This window comes from Carica papaya, chromosome 7, assembly GCF_054855325.1.
Source record: "Carica papaya isolate Zhongbai chromosome 7, ASM5485532v1, whole genome shotgun sequence".
In the NCBI taxonomy this organism is placed as follows: domain Eukaryota; kingdom Viridiplantae; phylum Streptophyta; class Magnoliopsida; order Brassicales; family Caricaceae; genus Carica; species Carica papaya.
Window position 1 is genome coordinate 15,329,089 of NC_142315.1, and position 6,651 is coordinate 15,335,739.

At 34.0% G+C, this 6,651-nt stretch overlaps 1 long non-coding RNA gene across 2 annotated transcripts; it reads right to left on the bottom strand.

Annotated features, from left to right (window-relative positions):
• Positions 1 to 1,031: 1,031 nt before the first annotated feature.
• On the bottom strand, positions 1,032 to 3,119 carry LOC148252994 (uncharacterized). 2 transcript variants are annotated; one of them, XR_015813634.1, is made up of 3 exons: positions 2,530 to 2,699; positions 1,710 to 1,883; positions 1,032 to 1,288 (listed from the first exon to the last, which is right to left on the bottom strand). It is a non-coding gene; the product is annotated as an uncharacterized LOC148252994 (long non-coding RNA). The 2 variants fall into 2 exon arrangements; XR_015813633.1 differs by having other exon boundaries at positions 1,032 to 1,883; positions 2,530 to 3,119.
• Positions 3,120 to 6,651: the final 3,532 nt, after the last annotated feature.

Genomic DNA, 6,651 nt, shown 5'->3' on the forward strand with positions numbered 1-6,651 from the left:
AACCTCAATATCCCTCCAAGAAAATTGTGAATCAGATTTAACTGGACACTGTATTTTTTATTTTTTTTAGACTATTTAATATTTTTTTTCTTAAATTTTATGTTATCCTATATTAATTACCATAAATTAAATTATTATTTATTTTGATTTTTAATTAGCTTACTTATTTCACTTAATTGTTTTTAGAGTAAATTTCATTATTTTAATTATCTTATTCTTAATTTTATTCTTTTTAATTGAATGCTTCAAATTTATTTCATTATTGTCTTGTGTTTTTTTTTTAAAAAAATTATTTTATCTAGTTTAAATTTTATTTTATTTAAACTTTTATTTTCTTATTATATAATTCTTGCCCAATCTTCTTTTCAGTTTAGACTTTGCCATTTTTATCATTCAAAATTCCCATTCCAATTAATCTGAAATTTTCTTTTTGTAAATCTTCTTTGAGCTTAAATTTTACCATTTTTTTATCATTCACCATTTCCATTCTAATTAATTATTTTCTAATTTCCTAATTTATTAAGTTTTATTATTATTTTCCAAATACCCACCATTTCCCATACCTTATAATCTTCATAGTATACCAATCCTCCCAATTTTCATTTTTGTTTTCCCAAATCATCATCTAGTTCGCTTGTCAACATTCATTTATCATTCAACAACATTACAAATCATTCCAAACAGAATATAGAATCATCAAAATGCAAACATGAACTCACTCATCCTTTTTCCTTTAAAATGTAACTTTGTTTTTGAGTTTTGAAAAGATTTACTTAATGGCATGCAATCTAGAAATCCGTATTTGTAACACTTAAACTATTACTTATCTCACCTCAAGGAAGATCAAAATCTGGACTCAAATACACGAAGAAAAAGATTTTGAAATGGAAATTTGTTCTACAACTTGCCTAAGTAATGTTGCAAAAGCAAAATTGTATTTCAGGTTAAATTTTCCATTTTAAGAGCTGTTTAGCTTCAACAATTGATTCCCACAACATCCTAAATAGTAACTAAAGCATAAGGATACCAGATATAATAATAGATATGAATGCATTTAAAATAATTATATGCAGCGGAATAAAAATATATTACAATCCCTTATAAAATAAAATTTGAGTTCCAAATCTTATAATATTGAGGCGAAATAAAAGAAAATACAAGCTTCTTCAAAAGTTAGATTCATTAGAGTGTAAAACAAAATATGCACTCGTAATGGTTCATAGATCCACGGGATCCTCATAACCTTCAATTGGTAAGTCAACAAGCGGTTCCTCATTATCGTCCTCATCTAGGAAGGCATTCAAAATAGTGAGTTCCATATATTCAGTAAAAAAAAATAGTATTTAAGTGACATTACTAAGATTTTAAAAGTAATTAACTTAAAAATAATACCTTATCCGCTTACCATCGGGGAATGTGCACGTGCAATTATTTCAATAATAAAGAAAATATTTTATTTTATTTAGAAAAATATCAACATCAAGTCAATCACATCAAACATATAATCATGTTATGTATATAATAGAGAAAATCAAATAAATCATATCATATCATGTTTTTTTTTACTTATTCTTGGCACGAAGCCGTTCCGACCTCTATTTACTGAGGGCAGTACAAATTCTCGACTATCATTGTATAATGACAAATTCATTTCATATCATTTTCAGTATATTTATGGCTTGTTAAACTACAATATATTTACGACTTACCAAAACATGACACGTACTATGACCACGGCCATGCCAACCATAGTGGTCCTACATGTAAACTATACTCACAGTCATATGTCGCCAAATGTCATTCTTACAATCATATCGTGTCACCACTCTCATCAGAGCGCACGCCATCATCCACAAAGAGTGGTCATCTCACGTCTTTTCAGACTAGATAGGGAAAAAACAGAACTCCTCAGAGATAAAAAACTTAATGGATCATGTTAATTTAGATACCATGCATGCAAACACCAATATTCATTCCAGAACAGATAAGACTAATGATCATGAGCATACTTTACCACTGTGGCCCCTACAGTCAATCACGAATCCACTCTCATTAGAGGGAATGCCATTACTATTCACGAGGAGTGGTTCATCGACAGATCCAAATATAGATAGAAATACAGAAACAAAAGACCCCCATGATAATGGTCAAACAGATTTTCAATTTTTTCCTCTTTTTTTACTGATTTTGATTCACAAATAATCATGAATTTGGAACTCGACGGGGGTCCAATCAACATATCTTGGCCTAAAGAGGCCTTTACACTTATATTTCGCCATCGGTTCATCTTCTCCACTATCACCTAAGGGTAAAGTAGAGCACCAAATTCGCACATGCATCATCTATCATCGAAGTTCGATTAAACATGTATTTTCATTTTTAAAAAAACATACAAACATATATATCCACTCGTATCATATAGTTGATAAAAAATGTTTAATTTCATGCATCAAGACAAATCAAAAGTCATACATCAATTATCTGAAATTTGTTTAGAAGTGTACGAGAAAAAACTAAAAACTCCCTTACCGAAACCTTTAATGCTTTCCGAAGTCCTAACAGAAAAAGAATGGACAGATTGCTCGGTGATTTGTAAACAATACGAAGAAATCCAAATTCCCTGTCTCCCTTAACTTTTTCACAAAATTTCCCTAAATTCTCTCTAAAAATTAAGGAAGAAGAAATGTGTGAGTGAAAGGGAAGGAGAGGGCCCTTTATATAGATTTTTCGAGCAAACGGGGCAATCAAATCGCATGGGCAATCGGCGGCTGTCGGTCGGTCAACTGACTGACTAGACTTCCACATGCGATGAGCATGCACGCCACATGGTACAAATGCACGCATGGTTGGGTAGACATGATAGATAGACAAGACAGCCCGTTCGTCAGTCGGTCATAAGTGACCGCGTGCGGAGTCGCCCACTGTCGATGGACGTTGTGCAGGCACGCAAGAGCAAAGGCATGATGTAGGTTGGCGCACGTGCACTGTCACGTTAACGTGACAGCTAGCAGACGCGTGTTGACATGTGTGCGTGCTATCAAGTTCACGTGACAGTCAACACGTGTGCTGAGATGCACGCACTATCACGTTCGCATCATGACAGCCCCGTGCACTTAACTGGCTTGCGTTCGCAGGCACACAGGCACACGAGAGTGTGGGTGTGGGCACTGGGGCGTGCGGGCACGAGCATGCACGCGAGTGCGGGCATGGGCAGGCAGGCCATTCCCGTATGTTTGTAGGGTTTTTTCACACTGATTTTTCCATTTTTTATTTTCTGTTTTTTTTCATTTTTCTTGAAATTTTCCATATAAATTTTATGCAAAAATAAAAATAATTCAAAAAATTAAATTAAAATAAGGTCAAGGTCAAACATAATTAAAATTTTGAATACCGATTAAAATTAAAAATTAATCATTAAAATTTATAATTAAGTAAAATCATAAAGTTTAAACATGGCCTTTGGATATAGATGCTTCTGGGTGTTGCATCCTCCCCAAGTTACAAAATATTGGTCCTCCAAATTTGAAAAAAATTAAAATAACTCGAGATGTTTGTCTCATATTTTATCTTCCAATTCTCATGTAGCTTTATCCAGAGCATGATTCTGTCATAATACCTTGATCATTTGAATCCTCCTGTTCTTCAGAACCTTCTCCACCCAATCAGTGATCTCAGTACGGTATTCCACATAATCCATGCCCGAACGGACAAGAGTTTGCTGATGCAGGATGATGTGAGAAGGATTATGGTGATATCTCCTAAGTATAGAGATATGGAAAACATCATGTAAGATAGAAAATTTAGGGGGTAAAACAATAAAGTATGCCACGAGGCTTATATGCTCTAAAATCTCAAATGGCCCAATGAAGACTCAACTTTCCTCTCTTCCTATACCGCATTTTTTCCTTATTGAGAAAGATCTTGAGGAAAATGTGGTCATCAGTAGCAAATTCCAAAGCTCTCCTTCTATTATCAATATAACTCTTCTGACGATTCTGAGCGATAATGAGGTTATTATGAATGACGACAACTTTGTCGACAGTCTCCTACACATAATTCGTTCTAGGGAGATGCTTGTTCCCAATTTCATTACAACAAGTTTGGGAACGACAAGGCCAACCATAGATAGCTTCATATGGAATTATACTAATACTGGTGTGATAGTCGTTGTTGTAAGCAAAATTGGCAAGGGAGAGATATTGAACCCAACTTCCATTAAAATCTAGTACACTGACACGTAGCATGTCTTCCAGTATCTGAATTGTTCGTTTAAAGTATCCATCAGTTTGTGGATAGTAAGCAATGCTAAAGTATAGGCTAGAGCCAATAGTTTCTTGAAAAATTTCCTAAAAATGAGAAGTAAAACGAGAATCCTTGTCTAAAACCACGAAAGCTGGGACACCATGGAGTATGACAATCTCCTCCACATACAACCTGGCCTATTTACTAGTTGAATCAGTATTCTTGACCGTAAGAAAATAGGCAAATTTGGTCAATCTATCCATAAAAACCCAAATATCATTACGATATGAATTAGTCTTCAACAATCCTATGATAAAGTCAACAGTCACATGCTCCCATCTTTATTCTGAGATGGGGAGACCTAGCAGAAGGCCAATGGGTGTCTAATGCTCTACCTTGATCTGTTTGCAAGTGAGACATCAGGAGAAAAATTCAACAATATCCATTTTCATAGTAGGCCATCAGAAATAGCGCCTCAAATCTCGATATATCTTTATACTTCTAAGATGGATAGACAACTTGGATGCATGTGCTTCCTTCAGAACATCCAACCTGAGCTCATGGTCGCTAGGTACCCATATTCGATCTCGAAACCTATAAAGTCCATCATCGGTTATTCTAAAGTCACGAGGTTCATCGGATATAAACTTATCTATGCACTTTAAAATTTCAGGATCCGTAGACTAGGCTTTCTAAATTCTCATGAAGAGTGCGGGTTAGATCCGAGTTTAGGTAAGCTATGCACCTTTACTGTAATGATTTAATTGGAGACCTTGAATTATCTCGAGCATCTTCCAACTAGAAACCATCAACTGAGCTAACATGGCCTAGTCCTTTTAAAGCTAACATCGCACGCGGACCATGTGATCAGTCAACGTGTGGCTGCAACTGTTTGATCGACATAACACCTGCCAGCCGCACGATCACCATCATTTCCTTTACACACTTTGGAGCCATTGAATTGCACTCCAAGGCAAGAAAGATCTTCAACTATCTGATCTCCATCAAAACATGTAGGCCGTTTAATCATCCTACATGCGGATCTCTAGTGTGTCAAATTCGCGTGGGATTTCTTACAGACGTGGTTTCCACACGGTCTAATTAGATTTGTCGCATTGCCAAGTTAGCAGATGATATAGCCCATTTATTCAAAATTTTAATGACCCAGGGTCACCATTTCAAGTGGGTCCATTTTAATTAGAAAATAGCCCTAACTTAACGATTTTAATTCAAAAAGACCCTAAACTATTTATTTTATTTGCTTTTTGTCTTTTTTGTAATTAATTATTCTAAGGTTTAAAAATATTATTAAATAAAATATAAAAAATGTATTTCTAATTAATTTCTTTTCTTTTTCACTTACAATTTTACAAAATTATTATTTTAAGTTTCTAAAAATTTTATTTCTTTTTGAAGTCCTTTCTTCTACTAGATTTTTTCCAAAACTATTTTTAAAAATACGCATATTAAATTCAGGGGTGTGACAAATTTGTACACAAAAATAAGAAATTAAAAAAAAAAATAGAAAGAACTCATAAGCTATGAATAGAAGTTTGTATATAATATTGGAACGTTAAACCTTTAGACGCTAAAAGCAAGGGTAATAGCTCTTTTATTGGAATAGGTAGAGTTCATGCAGATAAAATATGAGCCAGACCTCAAACTGTTGGACCTCGGGTAATGGTCCAAATGGGCGTCGTATCATCTCACGAGCTGCTAGAGTTACGAAGGAAGCCGAATGTGATGGCTATGTTGAGTTAATGAGATGTTGGGTGGAGGAGCACCTGGACTTTCCACCTGCTGGAGTGGTGTTGTGTGCTGTTGGAGCGCTAGTCTTGGGAAAGATATTGTATTGTTACCTTGTTCATCCTGAAATTTTTTAACCAATGCATTTAGAAGTGAAATTTCCTAAAAGACAATAATTTGGTCATGAAAATGGGAAGATGTAATAGTATTTAACAAAATGAGTTAATGTAAATCATGCTTTGGTCATTCTAGTCTGTATCAAGACAACGAGAACATGTCATAGGATAACTGAACATGTTAAAGGTTTTTAAAATTATGGATTGTGAACTCATGTATATAGGGGTGAGGACATTCATACCTAATGTTTTCATGGATACGCTATAATCATTAGATATTTTTTAACTATTAATTCTGTTAATTATATATTATTGGATAATTAATTACTATACGTCTTTAATATTATTTTACATATAAAATGAATAGATTAATAATTAAGTGATTACTTGGTGAATTAATGTCTATATAAGTCCATATATGTAATTAATCATAAGAAAGGATAAGAAACATAATGGTGACTTGGGCATATAAGTCTTAAATGATTCCTCGCCAGTGGCAAGAGAGAGATCAGATTTTTAGGTCATCTGAAAAAAGAAAACAAAGAAA